Source organism: Lepidochelys kempii, chromosome 7 (genome assembly GCF_965140285.1).
Source record: "Lepidochelys kempii isolate rLepKem1 chromosome 7, rLepKem1.hap1, whole genome shotgun sequence".
Lineage (NCBI taxonomy): Eukaryota > Metazoa > Chordata > Testudines > Cheloniidae > Lepidochelys > Lepidochelys kempii.
The window spans coordinates 41,545,146-41,570,780 of NC_136386.1; the positions used below are offsets into that span (position 1 = coordinate 41,545,146).

Here is a 25,635-nt window from a genome sequence, read left to right on the forward strand (position 1 = left end):
CTTGATAGATGAATAACAAGTTAGCAATTGCTGTAATTTAGTGAAATGAAGTCAGCACATCCCCTTTCAAATAATGCCTTTATATTGGTGCATAGATAGTTGTAAGATGTTGTCTCAGTTTCTTGATCTTAAAACAGTTTTTTAATCACCATGATTTTTTTTTCTGCTAATGTGTCAGGTCATTTTCATACTGCAGGTTTGCCAAGTTTTCCTTTTCTTGATACAAAGCATATGGTGGTATCATAAATATAAAGGGAAGTGTAACCACCTTTCTGTATACAGTGCTATAAAATCCCTCCTGGCCAAAGGCAAAATCCTCTCACCTGTAAAGGGTTAAGAAGCTAAGGTAACCACGCTGGCACCTGACCCAAAATGACCAATGTGGGGACAAGATACTTTCAAATCTGGAAGGGGGGGGGAAGGCTTTTGTCTGTCTGTATAATACCTTTGCCGGGAACAGATCAAGGATGAAAGCCCTTCAACTCCTGTAAAGTTAGTAAGTAATCTAGCTAAAAAATGCATTAGGTTTTTTTTGTTTTGGCTTGTAAATTCGCTGTGCTGAAGGAAATGTGTATTTCTGTTTTTGTGTCTTTTTGTAACTTAAGGTTTTGCCAAGAGGGATTCTCTATGTTTGAATTTGACTGCCTGTAAGATTATCTTCCATTCTAATCTTACAGAGTTGTTCTCTTATCTTTTTTTGTTCTTCTAATAAAGCTCTGATTTTTAAGAATCTGATTGGATTTTTGGGGTCTTAAAAATCCAAGGGGGTTGTGCTCATCTTGTTTATTCTCAAGCCTCCCCAGGAAAGGGGGTGTAAGGGCTTGGGGGAATATTGTGGGGAAATAGGGACTCCAAGTAGTCCTTTCCCTATTGTTTGTCTAAATCACTTGGTGGTGGCAGCATACTGTTCAAAAACAAGGCAAAGTTTGTGCCTTTGAAAAGTTTTTAACCTAAGCTGGTAAAAATAAGTTTAGAGGGTCTTTCATGCGGGTCCCCACATCTGTACTCTAGAGTTCAGAGTGGGTAGGGAACTTTGACGGGTGGCTTCCATGTTTTTCGTGCTACTCATAGCAGAATTTTCATATTTTGTTTTTTTACAGGAAGTTAGTAGTAAATAAGTTTTAGAACAGTAAATTTGTACTTACCTCTTTATAATAATAATCTTTGTTTAGCTACTTTCATCTGAAGCTGTATGAATACTTTAACAAACATTAATTAAGTAGGTATGCGTTATTCCTATTTTACAGATGGGTAAACTGAGGTATAGTGAGGTTACATGTCTCACTCAAGCTCATATACAGAACTAGTGGCAGAGTTGTGAACAGAATCCAGGATTTATTATACCTAAGTGCCTTTTTTGATTACTAGATTTACACCCTTCATTATGCTGTATGCGCTGTGGCACTGAATGTTAGTACCTTTTTCTTATGAGAAACAAATGTTAATGAACATGCCAACACACAGAAACTCATTAAATATCCTAACTGGTGCCTTTTTCAAAGCTTGCTTATTTCCTGATACCTAACATTGCAGATGTGACAAAGGACAAGCAGCCTAATTTTCTTTGTGATTTGTAATTGACTTGCATTCTTTTGACTGTCCATAAATCTGTGTAGTAGATTACAGAACTATAGATGGCCAAACCTCAAAAGGTTTGAATGAAAGAGCTGATTGTAAGGAGAAGCCGTAAGCATGTTTTTTCATGACATCAAGCACTCAGTGACATCTTTACAGTTAAATCTTTAGGTTATATTTAATAATATTGTGACTCTAATTACATTGTAGTTACACAAGAATTGCATTGCAAATAAACAGTGATTGTTCTGATAGCTAATTACCACTCATTCATTTTACCAGAGGTTTACCTAAATTACAGAAATACTTATTAGACATTTCCCATACTTCATGCATGTATTTTTAGAATTCAGCTGTATCAGCTGCATTATATTATCTTTGGAATTATCCTTCCAGTTGTGTGAATGTAGTAGTAGTTACAGGTATCAAAGAGTAAAACTACACTGTAACTACAGCTTCTGTAAGGTAAAGTGAAACTAGTTTATATAATCAGTTTCTACTGATACATGTGAACTCAAGTGCTATATTTTAGCATCAAGAACATTAATTTCTCAGTACTGACTAAAAATTTAATGCTACAGTTTTTTTCCAACTAGTGTCCTTGACCTGTAAGATAAGAAAAGGCCATAGAATCAACTGGTACTACCCTTTGCACCCACTATTGACACTCTTAAATTATCAAACATAAAGTAATATTTAACATAGTGTAGTCAAATTTTAATCAAATGAAAATTGAAACAAAATTAGATTTGAACAATTAAAATAACTGTAAATCATTGCATATCACCAACACTGTGACTTGGGCATCTAGTATTAATTGGTGCTGAAATTAATATATTCTTGTAATTGTTGCTTAATACACTAAACAACAGTTTTCCCTGATATAGTGTATATTTTATCACTTGGGTTAATAGGACATATTTTCTACAGAAATGTTTAAGTCATGCTTATATAAGTTTCTTCATCCTCTCTACTGTTCATCTACAATGTGTAATTAATTGTTTGTCACTTATTTTGTTTTTCTTTCTTACTGTGTTCAGTCTTTTTGTTGTTTTGCCTTATGTGATAGGAAATAGTTAATTTCTAAACACATGATCCTTTATAAACGTTCCACAGAGAGTATTATTTACTTTCTTTATCTGACTCTATTCAGAGTAAGTTCAGAAATCTCTTTGAGTTAATCACTTTCTCTCACAATGCAGGAGGATTAAAATGATTTCTGAACATTAATATACTGCTATTGAAATTAATTTGCATAGAAATTAATTATGATTAGCTATCCCAAGCATTCATATGGAACAAAGAAGCCCAGCTCACCCAATACTGCATACTTTCTTAATTTAGAAAAGCTTTTATACACAGTATTTGCTATAAAGAACTAATCTTGTTAACTTTTAAACATATTTGCAAAGTATTAAACACCACATTATTAACATGTAGTTTAAGCCATTCCACACCATGCTGTAAGCAATAATTGAAAATGTAAAATGTATATTACCTGGTAATCTAACCTAACAGTAGATTCTGCTTGGTGTCATTTAGTCTCCGGTTGCAAATGAAACAAAATCAGACTGATATCTTTAAAACAAAGAGAGCAACAGTGGGGATTGTTGAAACATGATAGATGACTCCTTAGTGAAGTCTGAAATAGCTTCTTTCCCTGGGGACAAAGCGCTGCTCTCTTCTGTGTGTAGAGAATTATCTAATAAGTTATTCAGAAAACTAAAAACCTCACTTTGGGAAAATGAAAAGCAGCAGAATGCATTTGGTCCTTAGGCTAACAAGGCACAGCTGGAAGCTCTCTGTAAATGATATGCTTATGTAAGTAACAAGAAAGTGCATTATTTTCAAGGAAACTGGAAAACATTTGCAGTTTATTTCGTTCTTATTCTACTATAAATGTTTTGAAATCATTTTCCAGGTGACATGATTTTATTGTAGATTTATTATGCTTAGATAGATTGTATACCTATCTAAGCATAATCTTTCTTTCTGAACATAGATCTAGTTTTTTCCAGAATTCACATTTTTATCCCCATTTCTCTGTGTAGACTACTAAAAATCTATGTGAAACAAACTTTTTCATTGAAGATTTAGCATAAAACTTGCCATGTTTTTTTTCTTTTGTCCTTTTACAGCAACTGATTTCACTATAACTGCAACATGCACATGGAAAATAAACAACTGAAGCATTTTCCTTTTCTTTATTATTGTAAGTGTAATTACATCCTGAAATATGACACTGAAGCACAGCTACCCAGAAGCTGCATTGATGTTAATAACCCAAATATGAAAGGGAGGGGGGGAACATGGTAAATTACCACAAGTTCTTTGTGTGCCAGAGAGGCTAATTCCTTCCCACTCAGCTTGAGTTTTTGTAGACTGTCACAGCTTGGTGAGACTTTGGGCCTGCTTAGTTTCAGAAATGACAAATGTATCTACCAGATGGAGTTTACTGAGAGACTTCCAGGGCCTTTTAATCTTTTGAACATTTTTTGTTTTGTTTGAAGCCACACTACAAGAAATTTCTAAGACAACAGTTATGGAATGTATAACAATTTAGTTTGCCATAATTGCTAGTCAGCATGTGTGTAATGAATAGATACTAAGAAAACATATTGCCTCTCCACACAGTTATTTAGGTTATATCGTGCTTTACTTTACAATCATGGAGGGAAAACAATGATTAAGCTCTATCAGTGTGTTTGGAGTTGTTCAAAATGTACAGGAAGAAATTATCCTTGCCCAAAGAATCTTGCATATTATATAAGACAGAACAGTTCAGCACATAATGCACCAGAAAAAGGTCCAAAACCAAATTCAAAGACTCAGGTTTTTTAATACATTTGTCTCCATGGTGAAAGGCATCAAAGCAGAAATATGTTTTTCACAAGAGATCTGAACGAAGAGGGGTAGGGCGTGTAGAGAAGAGGCACAGGTGAGAGTAGGAGGATATAATGGTGCAGATAGATTAGATAGAAATATGTGAAAAAACATAATTGTGCATAGCCTTGAAGTCAAGGATGAGAGGTTTGAATTTAATGCAGAAAGAGAAAGCTGTCGAAGCAATAGTAAGATGGGAGTGGCAGAGTCGAAGTGACAGATAATTTGTCAGTAGCTGGAGAAGTGGAGATAAGTGAGAGGTGAGCAGTGCGGAGAGGAAGGAGCTGCAATAGTCAAGGCAGGAGATCAACAAAAGGTGGACAGAGACTTATGCAGTACATATGGAGGGGAGCGAATGAATTTTAGAGATGATGTGAAGGTAGAGGTAATAGGGTATTGTGAGAGCTTAGATACTGGAAGAAAAGGCGAGAAGGGACAAAAATAGGATAGCAAGATTTCAAGCCTGGTTATTCAGAAGAACAGTGGAGTTTGCTCACAGCTCATTTATTTTTCTGATCATATATGATTAGCTGAAAGACCCTACTTCTGTACTGTATTTGTGTTGTATCATTTATGCAGAATGATTGCACCACAACTAAAGGTGGGGCAGAATTTGTCTGGACTTACCCAAAGAAGGGCGGCTCTGCTTTGTGGTTGGGTGGCGGGGGGAAGGTCAGAAACTTAGTGAGTTCACCTAAGGGGAACAGGAGTCAGCCTATGGGATATTATGCTAGTCGCCCCTTTTAAAGGGGGGCTGGGAAGAAATTTTTCCATCACCACCAGAATTGGCTTTGGTGGAGTGTGGTTTTTTCACCTTCCTCACAGCGGGTGTGAGGATGGACCTTTTCTGGTGAATAGAAAAGGTGGTAGGTCATATGTCGCAACTTATTTTGTAATATTGGGCGGATGTTCAGTGCAGGTAGTCCATAGGGAGGGCAGCCAGTGACCAGATAAATGGCCTGGTAAAGGACTTAAAAGGAGGTCCTGGATAAAGGAACAGAACGGGGAGGGGGTTCAGGGACTCCTATGATTGGTATGGCAGGGAGCCAAACACTCCTTCCTCCTCCCCCAATTCTCATAGCCCTCCTTAACCCTCTTACGAGGCTGGTGGATAGTAAGGTCCAAGCCATAGGTCGGCTGGGGTACCTGGACGGAAACAAAGGGGGGCTGGTGAAAGCCCCAGAAAACTGATTTGAATAATCATGGATTAAACAGCGGAGGGGGCTGGTGAAAGCCCCGGAGAATTGATTTGAATAAGCATGGATTTACCTGCACTGTACAGTTTACCTGCTGGGTAGTCCCAGACATCTATATAATAAAGTTGTGGCCTGATTAAAACCCATAACAAGTCTCCTGTCCTCTTTGTGGTATACCCAGACAATAACATACAGGCATCCTACATCTTTAATCAATGGTTTATTTTTCTCCTTTGTTTTGTAATCAGTGAGCAGACTAAGTAGCACCAACATCCTCTGCAGCTGCTATTGTTGTTTCTAAATGTATCTTATTGTTACAGTTTGATACTAATATGTTTGAAAAGTGTCATTTGCATTTTACTCCCATCCCATGGCATACTTCATGCTATCAGTTCTGTGTTTTCTTTACTCATTGACTTTTCACAAGGGTTTTTGGCATACAATAGTGATCTCACCCCCTGCTTTTCAAGCTGTCCAAATAAAAAGTAAGTCCAAAGTCCCTTCCTGATTGATCAGTGTGTAAAGAGTGAACTGGACAGTATGACTTCACACCATTTGTCAGGCGGCATCTGTTCTTGACTCCATTTAACACTTTTAGCACTCCAGCCTAACAGGCTGCAACTAGTGTGAGCACAATAGCTGAGATTCTGACTCGTATTCAGAGGATAACTCCAATTTTGGCTCACTTTCCCAGACTGGATATGAGTAAACTTCATCTTTAGATTTAGGTTTACATACTGACTTTTAAATCAGAACAAAATTAGATGCCAGTTCTTCAAGTGTCCTCTGTATATTCCCTCTTCTGGGATGTGCCTACCAGTCCAGCTGAGATGATGGAACCTTCTGATAGCTGTTCCTGTTAAGAGTGCTCATGCTCCCAACCAACCCAACACCTCAGTGCTCAAAGGCGTGGCTGTAGAAGGGAGTGTAGCACCCATAGCTGCCTCAGTTGCTTCCAAACAGAGCAGTGAAAGGACATGAACCTCTTGGATCTGTAGCTAGAAAAGACCCTTTTTACCTTTTAGTGTAGTTATTGTTAAGATGTTTTATAGTTAGATTTTAGGATAGTTTTTAGATTAGGATTTTAGCTTTAAGTAGGAATGCTTACCAATACCAACGTGGTAGATCTCAGTTCAAAGAAGCATGGCTTTAAGAGGTGTGTGGTGTTCCCAGCTGACCTCCCAGCATCCAATGCACATGTTTGGTGCCTGAAATTCCTAGGTGAGATTCACTTCCTGGTGATGTGCCTACCAGCATATGTGCCTACCTGTAGCATATTTACTCCTCGAGCTTTGGCCTCAGCACCAAGCTCCAGTTACAAGTTGACAGAGCTTCTCATAGTGAAGTCATCTGTTTCTGTCTTCAAAATTTTTACTGTCTCCATTGGAACCAGTACCATAGAGACCCTAAGGAGCCAGACAGCTTACAGGAACTAACTACATCAGTTCCATAGAAAAGAAAGGCTAAATTAAAACATATCTTGGGTAATTTTTCAGACCATTCACAGCATGCAGATCCAAGACCTAAGGACTTAAGTCCTCTTGTTTTTTCCAAGGGTATGGACCTCAAAAAGAGACCTTCGAACCAAACGTGTCAGCTCAACCCCTTACTATCATGGTTACAGTGCATGTTCATCCAACCTGCATGACATACCAGATCTAGCTAAATCACATTGTTCTGATAAGAGACCAAGACATGAGTGGGAGAGATCTCCAAAGTCCATATTTCCACTTCCTAGACTCCAACTGGCTTGCCGAGAAAGACCGTATCACCAGTCTCCATGTTTCAGTTCCATACCTCAGTTATCTCCCCGATTATTTCAGTATCTGATCTAGGGCTGGATCCAACACTCACTTCTAAGATTCAACTATTTCCTCCAAAAAAGCATCTCCCTCCTCAGAGGAACACTCCTGGAATCCTGTACAGCAAACAAGTGATGTGATGCCAGTTTGGGGTAAATGGCAAGATTAATTTAAGGACTTAAATCCTTAGGTGCCACCATGAATGCCCTGCCCATATTGGCCATCCCCTACTTAACCAATAGCACTTGAGAGAACCTCATTCTCTGGTTCTGGAACAACTTCCATCTGAACCTATGGATATGAGTCATCCAGATCTGAGATGCCCAGACCTGACATCCAGGGAATATTCCACTGCCTTAGTGCAACACACACTCTGATGACAAGGAACCAGCTCCTCTGAATGATTTCCAGCAAATCATGGAACTAGAAAGTGGTTCATTTCTAGATGACAGTGTGGGTGTAGCTGCAGCATTGAGAATGCAATTCAATTTCATGAGCTAGCGGATGTCTCTGATCACCTTAAGTTCTGTGTCATCCACAGTAGTTCTCCATAGGCAAGTCTGGCTGTGGTCATCCTGTCTATCTATGGAAACCAAATCTAAAATAGAGGATCTACCCTCTGAAGAGAATGGACTATTTAGTAAAAAAACTGATGGAGACACACTCCACTGCAAGATCTCTGGGGTTATTTCCTCCTTATAGAAGGAAAGCACCTACGTATATATTCAGGTATCACAGTCAGTACATTCCCCCTTGTTCCTCTTTGACAGCCATTCCTCCATGCAAATCCCCCTTCACTCCCTTTTTAGGGACCCTTTCCACAAGAAGGTATTGAGGACAGAAAAACAAACTCTATTGAAAGCAGGAGCTATATAAGAAGAACAGTTCTTTCCCTGATACTTTCTAATCAACACTTCCACCCCACCCCCACCCCATCCCAATCAAATTCTCAAACCGGTGCTAGATCTCAGAGCTTTAAACAGTTGCATCAGGAAGCTTCATTTCAGAATGCTAACCCTGGCTCTGATTGGCTCTAGCCCTGTCTACTCTGGATTGGTTCATTGCTCTCTATCTCAAAGATGTGTACTTCAGTATTTCTATAAGACCCTCTTATTGTAAATATCTGTTTTACCCTTGCTCTAGACCATTTCCAATATACAGTTTTACCCTTTGCCCTCTCCACTATGTCCAGCGTTTTTACCATATGTCTGGCCTGGTAGCAGCATATTTGGGGAGGCAAGGGATTTTAATTTTCACTTACTTAGACAATTGACTCCTAACGGCTGCGTCAGAAGAAGAATTAGAAAAAGACATTCAGATCATTTGTTCTCTGTTTGGAACGCTGGGTCTTCTCATGAACAAAAGAAAGTCCCTTCTGTCTCCATCCCAAAGGATTTCTTTCTTTGGGCAATCCTCAACTCCAGAAAGGAGAGAGGGCTTTTCTTCTGGAAAAGAGGTTTTGAAACTAAACACCATACAACAATCCTCAACAGTCCTCTCAGAAGGTAATATATTTTTTGATATTTGTAGTCCTTTTGGTATCCTTCTGGCATATGACTCCATGTGCCAGGCTCAGAATGAAGCAAGTTCAACGTTCTCCATTGAGGTGCTTCACACCTAGCATGGACAATATGCTAAAAATTCATCTGCCTCTAATGTGGTGGCTAAAACCAAACAAAGTCCACAAAGGAGTTTTGTTCAACCCAGTTCCCCCTATATTAATAGTTACCGTAGATGCGTCCAAGATAAGAGTAGGGGAGCACATCTCTACAATCTTTTCAGTCAATGTCTTTGAAGCTGCAGAGAACATCTGCTGCACATAAACATGTTAAAACTTAGGGCTTGGCTGTCTGGCTCACAAAGTGTTCTTCCACAAGTGCAGAATGCAGTAACTTATGTGCCCATAGACAATACATACGTAATATTTGCACAAACAGAGAGGAGCTCATTAGTCTCAATCATGCAATGAGTTCAAACTTTGGGACTGTTATATCCCATACAATATTGACCCAATTGCCTTATGTGCAGAGGAGAACACAATAAGATAGCAGATCAACTGAGCAGGGATTCCTCACAGATGTATGAGTGGTCTCTAAAGGAATCAGTGATTCAGAACATTTTCAGCCATTGGCATAAATCTGTTCACCACCTGATCCAATATGAGATGCCCCTGCTTTTGCTCAAGAGTGGATTCAGAAAGTCAATAATTGACACACGTCTTTTTCCTTGATAAAGAAATGGGTCTGATGCATGCATTTCCCCCCACCCTAAAAAGTCCTAAAGAAAATACGACAGGATTTAGCCAGGGTGATTCTAATTGTTCCAGCATGGGTGAGGCAACAGGGGACAGTGAGTTACTCCTTTTATCCAACAGCAAATACAAGATGCTTCCTATAACAATGGCCTCACTATCCCAGCAAGAAGGGAAGATCTTCCACACAGATTGCCAGTCATTACATCTGACAACTTGGGCAACAGGCCACTGAAAGTTTTAGAAAAATCATGCTCTATTGAAGTGCAGCAAATGCTAATGAATGCTAGAAACTATCTAAGTTTCAAGAAAAAGTTACAATCTTATGTGGAAAAGATTTGTGTTTTGAGTGTGTGATAAAAATGTTGACACAGTTTCAGCTCCCATGTAACTTATTTTAGAATATTTGTTACATTTAAAACCAATGGATTGTCTCTCTCTTCCTTAAAGTTCCATTTAGCAGCCATTGCAGCATTCCATACTCACATTAATGGAAATGAATTGGGTTTTTTTGCATATGTTGGTGAAAAACTTTTAAAGGGCTTATTGAATCTGTACCTACCAGTATAGGACTCTTTAAATGTATTTTGAGCAAGCTTATGTCTCCCCCATTTGAATCTCTAGTGAGCTGCTCTTTGTTTCATCTTTATTAAAGATAGCTTTAATAATAACAAGCCCTTTGACTAGAAGAGTTAGTGAGCTAGATGCCTTGATGGTGGATTCCCTTATCCTACTATTTATGAGGACAAGGTGGTTCTTAATCAGTACCCTAAATTCCTTCCTGAAATTATTTCAAACTTTCATGTAAATCAAAGTATTAATTTACCAGTATGCTTTCCAAAACCTGGTACAAATAAAGGGGAAATCTAGGTTACGTTCCTTAGATACAAAGAGAGCACTCTGATGTTATCTGAATTTAAAACTTCATGTCCTTGCCTAAGTTATTTATCTTGTATGTGGATAACTCTAAACGTCTGACCCTTCCAGCACAGTCTCCATCTAGATGGGTTAGACAGCGTATTGAAGAGTGTTACAGAGGAGCTTAACTATCTTCTTCTGTTCATCTTAGAGCCCTAGAACAGTGACTGCATTTGTACTAAACATATTCTTACTGAAATATGTGAAGTGGCTACGTGGCATTTGAGTCACACTTTTACGAAACTTTATGCTTTGGATCTTGCAGCTGGGTTTGATGCAAAGTTTGGCAGAGTGGTGCTGTCATAAATGTAAAGGGAAGGGTAAACCCCTTTAAAATCCCTCCTGGCCAGAGGAAAAATCCTCTCACCTGTAAAAGGTTAAGAAGCTAAAGGTAACCTCGCTGGCACCTGACCAAAATGACCAATGAGGAGACAAGATACTTTCAAAAGCTGGGAGGAGGGAGAGAAACAAAGGGTCTGTGTCTGTTGGTATGCTGCTTTGCCGGGGATAGACCAGGAATGGAGTCTTAGAACTTTTACTAAGTAATCTAGCTAGGTATGCGTTAGATTATGATTTCTTTAAATGGCTGAGAAAAGAATTGTGCTAAATAGAATGACTATTTCTGTCTGTGTGTCTTTTTTGTAACTTAAGGTTTTGCCTAGAGGGATTCTCTATGTTTTGAATCTAATTACCTGTAAGGTACCTACCATCCTGATTTTACAGGGGTTATTCCTTTACTCCTATTTACTTCTATTTCTATTAAAAGTCTTCTTGTAAGAAAACTGAATGCTTTTTCATTGTTCTCAGATCCAAGGGTTTGGGTCTGTGGTCTCCTATGCAAATTGGTGAGGATTTTTACCAAACCTTTCCCAGGAAGTGGGGTGTAAGGGTTGGGAGGATTTTGGAGGGAAAGACGTGTCCAAACTATGTTTCCCAGTAAACCCAGTTAGAGTTTGGTGGTGGCAGTGGTTATTCCAAGGACAAAAGATAAAATTAATTTGTACCTTGGGGAAGTTTTAACCTAAGCTGGTAAAAGTAAGCTTAGGAGGTTTTCATGCAGGTCCCCACATCTGTACCCTAGAGTTCAGAGTGGGGGAGGAACCTTGACAGGTGCTCTAATCATTGTTTAATGAGGACCCTGCCTCCCTTCCTCTATCTGTCTATACTGCTTGCTAAACTATCCCAAGAGTGGGAATATGTAGATGACGCTTGAAGAAGAAATTAAGATTACCTACTTGTAACCAGTATTCTTCAAGATGGACTCAGCATTTTCTTAAGCCCTGCCTGCCTACCTTGCTCCTGTGGAGTCCTAATTTCAGTATTACTTGGTATTCCCGCTTTTGTGGTGTAAGAAACTGAGACAGCAATGGGCACCATGCCCACTTCTATAGCCACTTGAACACAGAACACATTTCATGTTGATAGTGGGGCAGGGGGAAGGGTGCATGAGCATTCTAACAGGCACGGCTATGAGAGAGTTCCATTGTCCCAGCTACACCAGTTGGCGCATCCCAAAAGTATAAATATGCGGAGTCCATCTCGAAGAACTCCAGTTACAAGTAACCAATCTTCATTTACCGTCTTCCATTGTTAATTGCACTCTGTTTTCTTGGTTGCTGGCTTAATTCAACTTATTCATGTTTCCTAGCATTTTATGTGAATTGTTGTTCTTTTAGCTGTTCATCTCATTTGTGGAACCCAATATCTGTTCATAGTGCCCTCTTCTTGAGACCAGAATGGCTCAGGGGAATAGGATACAGAGATATTCACTTTTAGGTCACCAGCTCAGATCCATCCAACATTGGTAATAACCCCAAAATTGTTCTTTTCTAATCTCTACTGAATAGCCTTCTATAAAAATAAACTGAAGAATTTGGTTTATTTCCTAGTGGGTAGTTATCTATATCACAAGTGTCACTAATTAGAGAGACAAGGAGGGTGAGGTAATATCTTTTATTGAACCAACTTCTTTTGGTGAAACAGACAAGTTTTTCTAGCTTACACAGAGCTCTTCTTCAGGTCCTAGAAAGGTACTCAATTAGTGACACTGACAGTTTCAGTAGAGAGCCACAGATTGAATGAGCATGGAGTTAGAATTATTCTCTTAACCCTGTGAAGTAGTTCCTTCGGGAGAGAGTTTAGGTATGCTGGGCCTGCACAGAAGGAAGCTTGCACTACAAAACTGTACCTATTTACTGGATAAACAGAGGATTTCGGTCACCACGTTTAATAGTCGAAAACACCTTTCATGAGTATTCTTTTTACTGTCAAGTTTTAAAAAAAGATAATTTTCTTGTTTAGGGTTAAAGTCAAAACATCCTCACTTTCTCTAATTTATTAAAATTATCATTACCCCTGCATGATGTATTAAGCCATTGTTTTAATATTTTTGAAGCCATGTTGGAATGGCTTTCTATGACAAGATGCTACAGGAACTTGTTGCTGCTGTTACTGTATTTGGGTATGAACTTAATGCACCGTATCTGCTGTACAGTTCACTGTAACTACTAACAAAAATAAGTCATTGTGATTTATATAACATTTCTCAACTGTTCTTGCTGTCTTAGATTTGAGAACTTTTATAGGGTAGTGGTTTTTCCTTCACAAATTCTTTGACTACTTAAATTGTGTGTTGTGAAAACTTTTCAGTGGTTAAACAAAGTTTTTTTATTTTTCCTATATTTTTAACTGCCAAAACTAAAGACCCTCTTTAGTTAGAATTTTCTTATTCAGCTCCTATATTTACAGAACGTGCTGAATATGTAGCTTAAATTTCAAGTCTTTCCACTTCTGGAAGACATCAAATGTTTATACTCTAATTTCAGGGCAGACTGTCTATCCTGTTCTTCCTAATACGTGATCCTTCTGCTGTACAACTCCATGTCCTAAGGCTAGTCAGCTTGCTTCATTTCTGTTATTCTATTATTAATAGAATTCAGTTGCGAGAAGTAGGAATGCCACATTGATGTAGCAAATCTTTCATCTTAAAACATTCTAGGACTTATTCTTTTCCCTTTTTACACTATTTTGTTTCATTTGTTTTTATAATAAATGAAAAAAAATCAATATCAATGTAAATGCCTCCCAGCAGAGTACTAGCATGATACTTCCAGCACACATTTTAAAACAGAATTTAGTAATCTATTGGGTATTTGTACACTACACACAATTATATGTGTAATAGATTTATTTTTACTCTAAATTGTGAGTTCTGCTTTTTTGCCTGATGTGTTGGTGAAAATGCTCTTTTGGTTCCTTGCCATTTTGGTAAGGATAGCATTATGTATAAATTTCTGTTACTTGTGACGATGATTTATTATTTATTGGGTTTAATATATTGCTATTTTCAAAGGCACTTTGCAGACTACAAACTATGGGTTCAGTCCTCCAATACCCTACTAAAGTGAGTAATTCTTTACTCTGCCCCATGAGCGATCAATCTTATCGAGTCTGGTGGCATCATTCAATATCATCTTTAAATGCATATATCTAATAAGACTTTTTAGTAGCATATTGAATGAAGCAAGGTTCTTTCAATGGAATATTTTTATGCATACACAAATCTTCTTTCACTGTAATATAGGCCCTCAGGGCCACATACTATGCTGCACAAAATTCATGACTGGTATAGCTGGGAGTGAAGAAGTGTCTCTAAGTCACCTTTCTGCTTCTCCATATCCTGTAGCTGTTGGGAACTGAAATGGGTCCTGGCACAACTTGGAGCAGCCTGCAATACTGCTCCACCAACTAAGGATCAGATGGAGTGCAGTGCTTTCCAACCCACTATTGACAACTATCCATTTGTGGGTTTCAGGAACAGTCAGCATAAAGTGAGCTGTGCTTAAGGAATCCTTACCACAGCCTTAAAGACTGGTGAAACACATTGCCTCATTTACAGCGCACCATCCATCTTCCACACTAAACAAAGTAGGGATCCTATGGAAACAATATCTGATTCTGTAACTAAAGACTGTAATAATGCATGAGCTCCAAGGGCAGAGTTAAAGCTATCATGTTCAATCTTAACTTGGGTATTTTCCTTGGGATGCTTCACTTCGCAATATTAATGTTCTTTAGGCATCATTTAACTCTGTTTAATAACCTACCATACATGGCATAGTCATGAAAATTTTACTAACTTCATATATTTAGCAGAGGCATTTTAGGTTGAAGCATAATTTGGATACATTTCCTCATGAAAAGTACTATCCTAACATAGTATTTTACTAGCCCTAAATGCTAAACAATCACAAGATTGAAATAAATAAATAATTTGGGGGATTTTTTTATTGCCTCCAGTTGCAGAGTTCCTTTTTATTTCTTTCTTTATTTTATTTTATTTATTTAATGAAAGCTGAAATTTTCACCTAATTACCTGATTCCAGGAGCCAGGGCTTCAAGAAAAATACCAAATACCATGAGACTCATCAAATAATGAGTTGGAAACACTGCTAACAAATAATCAAATCCTTTTTCTTTGTAAATAACTATAAAAAGATTATTTTGTATACAGAGAAAATGTTGGGGACCTGACTAATTCTCTGTACACTATGTTGTAAATGTATTTTAGGATTGTAATATATTTGATTCTGCTTTTGTAAACCTAATCCTTAAAGATAAAAAAGCTATTCCGCATTTGTTTCAGAATACACAGTTTGGTTTTTGTATACACTGATGTATACAAAATTGTTGACTAATTCTGAATGTCAAGTGCTGTTGCTCCTTTAGAAGAAAATATTTAGTCTGTATTTTTTCCATTTTCTTCTGCTTCAATTGTTGAACCACAGCATCTGAGTCTTTACTGACTATTTAGTAAGTTTCCATGGATAAGGGCTTTTGTTGTCATCATATACCAAAACTCATATGTTGATCTGGACCCATTAGAATAGCTTTCTTGCTTTTGCTTTTTCTGTAAAATAAATAACTATTGGTTCATTTGTGCAGTTAGGAACAGTCCATAGTAAGGGATATTGTGAAACCAGACCACCCATATGGAGCACTGAGACACATTCTGCCTCTGTAAGGCAATATGCCTCCCAGAATTCCCACCATCTGCTCCTAGGAGGGGAGTAGAAACAGCAGTCGCTGTGCTTCCTAGAATGCAAAGTCTACCTGGCTTTCCTGTAGACTTCATGATGGGTGGGAGAGGCTGCTTCTCTTGTTTCCCTCTGCCCCACCCCACCACAAACTTGCATGAGAGACAGGGACGCTGCTCCTATGTTAACATTTTTGAATTAAAAGTGATAGAATCATAAAATCATAGAATATCAGGGTTGGAAGGGACCCCAGAAGGTCATCTAGTCCAACCCCCTGCTCGAAGCAGGACCAATTCCCAGTTAAATCATCCCAGCCAGGGCTTTGTCAAGCCTGACCTTAAAAACCTCTAAGGAAGGAGATTCTACCACCTCCCTAGGTAACGCATTCCAGTGTTTCACCACCCTCACAGTGAAAAAGTTTTTCCTAATATCCAATCTAAACCTCCCCCACTGCAACTTGAGACCATTACTCCTCGTTCTGTCATCTGCTACCATTGAGAACAGTCTAGAGCCATCCTCTTTGGAACCCCCTTTCAGGTAGTTGAAAGCAGCTATCAAATCCCCCCTCATTCTTCTCTTCTGCAGGCTAAACAATCCCAGCTCCCTCAGCCTCTCCTCATAACTCATGTGTTCCAGTCCCCTAATCATTTTTGTTGCCCTTCGCTGGACTCTCTCCAATTTATCCACATCCTTCTTGAAGTGTGGGGCCCAAAACTGGACACAGTACTCCAGATGAGGCCTCACTAATGTCGAATAGAGGGGAACGATCACGTCCCTCGATCTGCTCACTATGCCCCTACTTATACATCCCAAAATGCCATTGGCCTTCTTGGCAACAAGGGCACACTGCTGACTCATATCCAGCTTCTCGTCCACTGTCACCCCTAGGTCCTTTTCCGCAGAACTGCTGCCTAGCCATTCGGTCCCTAGTCTGTAGCTGTGCATTGGGTTCTTCCGTCCTAAGTGCAGGACCCTGCACTTATCCTTATTGAACCTCATCAGATTTCTTTTGTCCCAATCCTCCAATTTGTCTAGGTCCTTCTGTATCCTATCCCTCCCCTCCAGCGTATCTACCACTCCTCCCAGTTTAGTATCATCCGCAAATTTGCTGAGAGTGCAATCCACACCATCCTCCAGATCATTTATGAAGATATTGAACAAAACCGGCCCCAGGACTGACCCCTGGGGCACTCCACTTGACACCGGCTGCCAACTAGACATGGAGCCATTGATCACTACCCGTTGAGCCCGACAATCTAGCCAGCTTTCTACCCACCTTATAGTGCATTCATCCAGCCCATACTTCCTTAACTTGCTGACAAGAATACTATGGGAGACCGTGTCAAAAGCTTTGCTAAAGTCTAGAAACAATACATCCACTGCTTTCCCTTCATCCACAGAACCAGTAATCTCATCATAAAAGGCGATCAGATTAGTCAGGCATGACCTTCCCTTGGTGAATCTATGCTGGCTGTTCCTGATCACTTTCCTCTCATGCAAGTGCTTCAGGATTGATTCTTTGAGGACCTGCTCCATGATTTTTCCAGGGACTGAGGTGAGGCTGACTGGCCTGTAGTTCCCAGGATCCTCCTTCTTCCCTTTTTTAAAGATTGGCACTACATTAGCCTTTTTCCAGTCATCCGGGACTTCCCCGGTTCGCCACGAGTTTTCAAAGATAATGGCCAATGGCTCTGCAATCACAGCCGCCAATTCCTTCAGCACTCTCGGATGCAACTCGTCCGGCCCGATGGACATGTGCACGTCCAGCTTTTCTAAATAGTCCCTAACCACCTCTATCTCCACAGAGGGCTGGCCATCTCTTCCCCATTTTGTGATGCCCAGCACAGCAGTCTGGGAGCTGACCTTGTTAGTGAAAACAGAGGCAAAAAAAGCATTGAGTACATTAGCTTTTTCCACATCCTCTGTCACTAGGTTGCCTCCCTCATTCAGTAAGGGGCCCACACATTCCTTGGCTTTCTTCTTGTTGCCAACATACCTGAAGAAACCCTTCTTGTTATTCTTGACATCTCTGGCTAGCTGCAGCTCCAGGTGCGATTTGGCCCTCCTGATATCATTCCTACATGCCCGAGCAATATTTTTATACTCTTCCCTGGTCATAAGTCCAACCTTCCACTTCTTGTAAGCTTCTTTTTTATGTTTAAGATCCGCTAGGATTTCACCATTAAGCCAAGCTGGTCGCCTGCCATATTTACTATTCTTTCGACTCATTGGGATGGTTTGTCCCTGTAACCTCAACAGGGATTCCTTGAAATACAGCCAGCTCTCCTGGACTCCTTTCCCTTTCAAGTTAGTCCCCCAGGGGATCCTGGCCATCCGTTCCCTGAGGGAGTCGAAGTCTGCTTTCCTGAAGTCCAGGGTCCGTATCCTGCTGCTTACCTTTCTTCCCTGCGTCAGGATCCTGAACTCAACCAACTCATGGTCACTGCCTCCCAGATTCCCATCCACTTTTGCTTCCCCCACTAATTCTACCCGGTTTGTGAGCAGCAGGTCAAGAAAAGCGCCCCCCCTAGTTGGCTCCTCTAGCACTTGCGCCAGGAAATTGTCCCCTACGCTTTCCAAAAACTTCCTGGATTGCCACATTTGACAAACTCAAATCTTGCTAAATCCTAGATTTTTATAATATGGCTTCCACGATAGGGAAGAAGAGATTTTACTACCCCTTCAAAGTTATTCATGCTGTTGTAATAAAATTCCAGCTCATCAGCTGGAGACCCCACTCAAAAGAAACATCTGAAGAAATGAAACTCTTTTTTTCCCTATAACAAGTACAGCATCAACATTTTAAAGGGTCTTGGTACCGTTCTGTGGAATCAGCTAATATATAATATATGGCTGAAGTATGAAATTTCAGTTGAGTGTATGCATAACCAGTGGCTGCCACAACCATACACTTGTTATGCGCAGTGTGCATGATTGGCAGCAGGGCCACCTGGGAGGTGTGGGGAGAGGGGCGGGACAATGCCTGAGCCCGGTCACAACACCTGGAGTGGAGAGCTGGGTTCAGCTCTACAGGACATAAACTCATGGGTGTGTGAGTGCGGAGTTGTCTTGCTCTCCAACCCAGTGGCAGCTGAGTGAGTGTGGACTCCATGGACGAGGTGTTGGGGCTTGTGGCTACAGTTGAGATGGCTTCATGGGGACTGCTAATGATGCCTGGGGTCTTCCCATCTCATGTGATACATATGTATACATGCTAAAAATTTTGGGGGAGGAGGAGATACGTGCATAACACATGCTAGCCTTTGAAATCTTGAGCCACTAATTACAATATTATCAGGTTTTAATCCTCTGTGGAATAAAGCACTCAATTTTAAAAGTTAAGAAGCTATTTTAATTGACCAGTAATTTAGCTACACAGTTGGATATGTGTTTTGGGAGGATTTTTAGTTTATAAAAACATGTACCCATTCAGAATCTTTTGTGCACATTTATTTATTTAGACAGGGCTTATTGCCATAGCAAGTTTTCTACGGGCATTGAATATATTTTAAAAATAAAATATTTTAAAATACACCGAAATTAGAGTTTAATAATTTTAAAAACCCTAACAAATACTTCATGCTGACTGTAGTGGCTGGCAGTTAAATCTCTTGCCTAATACTCATCAGTACTGAATAGTATGCAGAAATCAGATTCCATTCTAATCCTACTGCAAACAAAAGTCTGCAATTTTACTGCTTTTTACCTTGTTTAATACCAGAGCAGTTGAAATCAGCTGAGGTGCCAGAGTTAACAGACTTCTGAGTTCATAATAAAGGAATTGGAGGAAGGGCATTTTCTGTGAGCATATTCAGCAATCAGTTTACCAGACCTTTAATTTGTTGACTTTCAAGCCTGTCCTTGGCTTTTGCTGCACGTAGAGATGAATAGAGAGGTGGTGGGGATGGAGAAGCCATAGGTGCTTTTGGGATTGGGTCTTTTTTTTTTGTGACCTTTAATTTGTAGTAATATTATTCGTGAGCCCAGTGTCTTCTGTCCACACATTTAGAAACTGAAATAAATAGATGCAATCCTGTATTTGCCCTGAAGTTCAGCAGACTTGGGCATTGACTACTGTGACAGCTTGGATCACAGAAACCCCTTTGGGACTGTCACCTGATGTTCTTTGACAACCTCTGTTTTTCCTGCCAATTTAGGACTTCAGAACCTTGCCTTGTTTGAGACAAACATACTAGCCTGCTACAAACCCAGACCCAGGTCTGAACTACGTCCCCTAAAAGCTGAAGACTTAACTGAAAACAGCTTAAGAAGTGTTCCTGTCTCCAGCATTCAGATGCCCATCTTCCAATGGGGTCCAAACCCCAAATAAATCCTTTTTACTCTGTATAAAGCTTATACAGGGTAAACTCATAAATTGTTCGCCCTGTATGACACTACTAGAGAGATATGCATAGCTGTTCCCCCACCCCCAAGGTAATAATACATACTTTGGGTTAATTAATAGGTAAAAAGTGATTTTATTAAATACAAAAAGTAGGATTTAAGCAGTTCCAAGTAATAACAGAGAGAACAAAGTGAATTACCAAGCAAAATAAAATAAAACACGCAAATCTAAATCTAATATCTAATCTAATATCTATCTAATATCACTTAAGAAAGTGATTACAGATGAAATCTCACCCTCAGAGAAGTTCCATTAAGCTTCTTTTACAGACTAGGCTCCTTCTAGTCTGGGTCCAGCAATCACTTGCACTGCTGTGGTTACTGTCCTTTGTTCCAGTTTCTTTCAGGTATCCTTTGGGGGTGGAGAGGCTATCACTTGAGCCAGCTGAAGACTAAATGGAGGGGCATCCCAGGGGTTTAAATAGACTCTCTCTTGTGGGTGGAGACACCCTCCTCTCTCCTATGCAAAATCTATCTCCAAGATGGAGTTTTGGAGTCACATGGGCAAGTCACACATCCATGTGTGACTCAGTTTTTACAGGCAGCAGCCATTGCCCACATGATATCTTGAATGTCTCCAGGAAGATTTCTTATGTGGATTGGAGTCTTCCAAGAGCTAATGTCAGTTAAGTGCTTCTTGATTGGGCACTTAATTTGTACATTTCTTTCTCAAGAAGCTGACCAAATCTTTACTAAGGCTACTTTCAAGCAAGTACACAGCCAATATTCATAACTTCGAGTACAAAAATGACACATGCATACAAATAGGATGAGTATATTCAGTAGATCATAACCTTTACAGAGATATTTTACACGGCATATGTAGCATACAACATATTCCAGTTATGTCATATATGCATTCATAAGCATATTTCCATAAAGAATTATGGGGTGCAACGTCACAACTACATAGTGCATTAGTTTGCACCAGAGGGATGTAAATTTTAGCGTGCACTAGCATGTTATGCACTAACTGGCCTGTATGAATCCTGCTAGCACACACTGAAAGTTTCCTGGTGGATATTGTTGTTGTCCTGCTTCAAACAGTACCAAGTTAATGCACACTAGAGAATTTTTGGTGTGCTCCAGAAGGGTCCACCTGGGACAGTTAGTGTGCGACACACTAGTGTGCACTGGAATTCACTCTATTCTGGTGCAGACAAATTGACCATTTTAGACAAGCCTTTGGGCTCTGCCAGATCAGCAGAGGGAGTGAATACCATGGTTGAGGGCATTCTGCTAATACACAGTATTTCTGCATGTACATCTGAAGACTTTTAGAAAATGCACTTGCACATTTCCATCACTGCACTGACATTGTCCAGGATTTTTTGTTACCACCAGCAGCAGTGTTAATACAGACAGCACTGGCATTCTAACCGCTAATTGAAGTGTAGCTTGTATGTTACTTGACTTCATATTTAACTAATGTTTCTGCTTATTCTATATTAAATACAAAAATAGCATTTAATTAATGTTACAATTGTGATTTATATTGAAATTGTGCATTACTAATGGTACTTAAACACCAAAAAAATACTAAGAATGGTACTCATAAAAAGGGGGATAATTGTGTATGATAGCAAGTGGTGAGGATTGCAAGCACTTTGGAGGACAGGATTAGAATTCAAAATGATCTCAATAAATTGAGGAATGTGTCTGAAATAAATGAGATTAAATTCAGTAAAGACCAAGTGCAAAGCACTACACATGGGAAGGAAAATCATATAAATATAAAATGGGGAATGACTGCCTTGCAGCAGAACTCCAGAAAAAGAATCTGGGGATTATAGTGAATTGTAATATTGAATATGTAAAATTGAATATGATCAACAAAGTGGTGATTTTTCAAAAAAGGCAAATGTAATTCTAGGATGTATTAACAGGAGTGTTATATGTAAGACAAGTTAATTGTTTCACTCTTTTTGGCAGTGATGAGTTCTCATCTGTGTCCAGTTTTGGGTACCACATTTTAAGAAAGAGGGAACCAAGTGGAGAGAATCTAGAGGAGAGCAACAAAAATATGAAGTAGAAACCCTGACCTATGAGGAAAGGTTGTAATAATTGGTCATGTTTAGACTAGACAAGAGAAGGCTGAGGGGAGATATAAGTCTTCAAATATGTAAAAGGTAAATTATAAAGAGGATGGTTGTGAGTTGTTCTCCATGTCCACTGAGGGTAGAAAAAGAAGTAATTCACTTAGTTTGCAGCAAGGGAGATTTAGGTGAGATATTGTGGGGGTGTGGGAATCTAACTATTAAGCAATGGAAGAGCTTACATAGGATGGTAGTGGAATTCTTGTCACTGGAGGTTTTTAAGAACGAATTAGACAAACATCTGTCACAGATGGTCTAGCTATATTTAATCCTGCCTCAGCTCAAGGGACTGGATTTGATGACCTCTTGAAGTCCCTTCCAGCCCTATGATTCTATCCCTTGACAAAAGCGAAGTTAAGTAAGGGGTTGTAGGGCTTGGTGAGAATACGGGAAGATGGTGGCTTGGGAGAGGGTATTGAGTGTAGAAGTGAATTTTCCAATTGACTTAATTTTCTTCTTTCATAATCACAGAATATAGTCAACCTCAAACCTAGGCTCAGTTTTAGATCATGCAGGGTTCGCTCTTTTATCAGCTTGGTCTTTTCCTATTATAAAATCTTGTGTTTAAGGGTAAAAAAAAATACAGCTAAATGTAATAAATTGGTCAAAGTAATGCCTGGTATAAATCTGTTTAAAGTATTGGAATTACTGCAGGAATAAGTTTCTTCTGGTGAGTTTATGCAGCTAAGGTGTACTGTAAACTGGTAGTCAACGGTCATGATCAGGATTCCATACTTAACCACTAATTACAGACTAGTGTACATGTAGGTGAAAATGTTCTACATTTTCCTTATATAAATACAGTAAGTTTATATTATGTTTCTACAGCCAGGAAAATATATTCCTTGTCCAAACCCATCCGTTTTTGCACTCATAATCTTACAGGCTATGAGTTTAGATAGCATTGGGGAAAAAAGGATTTTAGTATGTTACTCGCTGTTTCACTTACATTTTAAAAAGTATTGTATCAAATGAACTACATCATGTATGCTTTTTTCCAGTGCCCTTTTCTTATTCTTTGTTAATATCAGCAAAGGTGTTTAACATTTTATGACACTGAATGGTTTGCTGCATTGCTTTGAAGATAATATGATTGCTACAGAATTATTTTTACTGATCTAATTTTTTTAAATGATTAGAGAGCCTCTGAAATGTGCTTTCATTTTTATTTTCAACTAAGCATCTGTTAGCTCTTTAAAAAAGGATCTTAGACTCTGATCTTTAATGAAACTGTTATCAAAGAAAAAACAATGATCTGGTGATGTAATCTTTTTAGTGGTTAAATTAAGTGAAAGTTTTCAAGTCAAATATTTTATGAATGATTTTATGGGTCCAAAATATTATAATTAGATACTAACTGGAAGCTCACCTACTTTACAGTGATGATGCAGGCTAAATCACTCAATTGTTGACCATCTTGTAATGCTTTTACCTGTGTGTCCAAAAGGACAGACACGTTCTCTTACAATCCACTGGGAAAGAATCACAGAGCAGCTCATTTTATTTCAACACAGAAGGAATATGGAATATGCCCCCAGAAGTCCTAGTGACATAGGGCTAGTCTACACGACCGCGCTACATCAGTACAGTTGCACTGATACAGCTGCGCCACTCTAGCACCTTTGGTGAAGACACACTACGCTGACAGGAGAGTGCTCTCCCGTCGGTATAATTACTCCACATCAAGAAGAGACAGCAGCTATGTCAGTGGGAGAGCATCTTCTGCCAACATAGCATGGTGTGGACATTGCTTTAAGTCGATGTAACTTACGTCGCTTAGGGGGTAGCTTTTTCACTCCCTGAGCAATGTAACTTACTTCGACTTAAGCGGTAGTGTAGACAAGTCCATACATAGGGGATCACAGCATCAGTGAAGACACAGTATCTCTGGTAGAGTCTTGCAGTGTGGCTGCTGTTCACACCTGAGCTAGGCTGACATCGATGCTCACCAATCATCTGGACTAACTCTTCAGTGAGACATGCCTTTTAAGAGCAAGACTAGTGTGCTGAGGGGGCTGTATGATGTTTGTTTAGAAACTGGAGTGCACGCACACACAAACATATAATGCCCTTCTATGGCTGAAAGTGATGTGTTTTTCTATGACATTGAGGAAAGGCCATCAGGGCAGGTGCAGCCAACTATCTCCTGATCGCCTATCCAATTGCCGGCTATGCACTTTATGGCATGCATCTACATGTAACACCAGCCAGAATGCACTCCTGAGATTGAAATATTCCATAATAATTCGTAGTTTTACACTTCTTTGTTATGTTATCATAGTGTACTTCATTCTTTTATGCCTCCTGTTTAGTGTAAGATCTTAAGTGGATGGGGGAGATTTTATCTGAACCCATTATTTATCTATTTCTGAAATGCAGACATGTCCTGGTTTTTTTTCTTTGTCTGTCATTGAACGTTATATTTTGCTAGCTTACATGAAAAAATGTCCTCAATCACAGGGGTTTGTATTATTGTTGGATCAGCCATTTCTTTCTGGATGGTTCTCTCCTCAAATTGCTGCTCCAGGATAGAAAGCCATGAAATTACTATAGCAACAGGCAAATAACCCATAATACATGCAGAAGAGGATATTCCTTTTTATGCAGATGATGTACAGTATCACATTTGATGTGTAGGTAGATATGTAATATTGTTATTCCCTGCCCACTTCTATTCACAGTCTCTGTAAACCACAAAGCTTCATTATACTTCCACCTAGATGTACGGTTATTCACAGAACAACACAGATAAATGCATTCCAAATACAGGCAGCAATCTTTGTTCAAAAAACAGCCGAGGGCGCACTCCTGCAGCCCATACTCATATGAGTAGTTTTATTGAAGTCTTTTGAAGACCAGAATGATTGAGCAAGGAATGTCTATCCAGATATTAGCAAAACAAAAAAGATTTTAAAAGCCGGGTGGGGTAAACTTTCAAAAGTGCATGCATTTCCGTGGCAGAACTTTTTCTTCCTTTTGTTTCCTCCAAACAGCACTGCACATTTTGCAAAGTTAGAATGCAAAAGTTTTTTTCAAAGTGTAAGAGAGATTTTTTAAAAATGAATTCTGTGTACTTCATTCACAATTACAATGACACCACAATGGTTTCAATATTTGAAGAAATTAAATTGTTATGCCAGTTTTTGGCTGGAACTTGTTTTTCTTTGTTCCTTCCACAGATTTGCCAAGAAAGGAAGTATTGAAAATCTACTTTAAATATAATGTTTTTCTCCTATAAAATAAGTGAACCTAATGAATTCTTTAAATTGCTCTTCACTTAGTTGGCATGATTAATCATTACAGTGGGGAGCTATATGGACCACAGGTGAAGTTGGAATCCTGAACTGTGGTAAATCCTGGAAAATTACTGGATTTTAATATAACACACAAGGAAGTTTCCTGTTGGAGAAAGTGCCAATAGGGAGAACAAATCCATAATAATCCAGCACAAAATGTGAGACCGAGAGTTGGGAT

At 39.2% G+C, this 25,635-nt stretch overlaps 2 protein-coding genes across 7 annotated transcripts in view; one reads left to right on the plus strand and one right to left on the minus strand.

Annotated features, from left to right (window-relative positions):
- ECM2 (extracellular matrix protein 2) overlaps positions 1 to 3,256 on the minus strand; it is a 39,501-nt gene extending 36,245 nt beyond the window's left edge. For all 4 annotated transcript variants that reach the window (XM_073352351.2, XM_073352349.2, XM_073352352.2 and 1 more), the window contains exon 1: positions 3,074 to 3,256. The gene's annotated coding sequence lies outside the window, so the exon portion shown is untranslated. The remainder of the gene's footprint in view (positions 1 to 3,073) is intronic.
- Positions 1 to 25,635, plus strand: part of CENPP (centromere protein P) — a 319,800-nt gene that overhangs the window by 230,340 nt on the left and 63,825 nt on the right. The window lies entirely within an intron of this gene.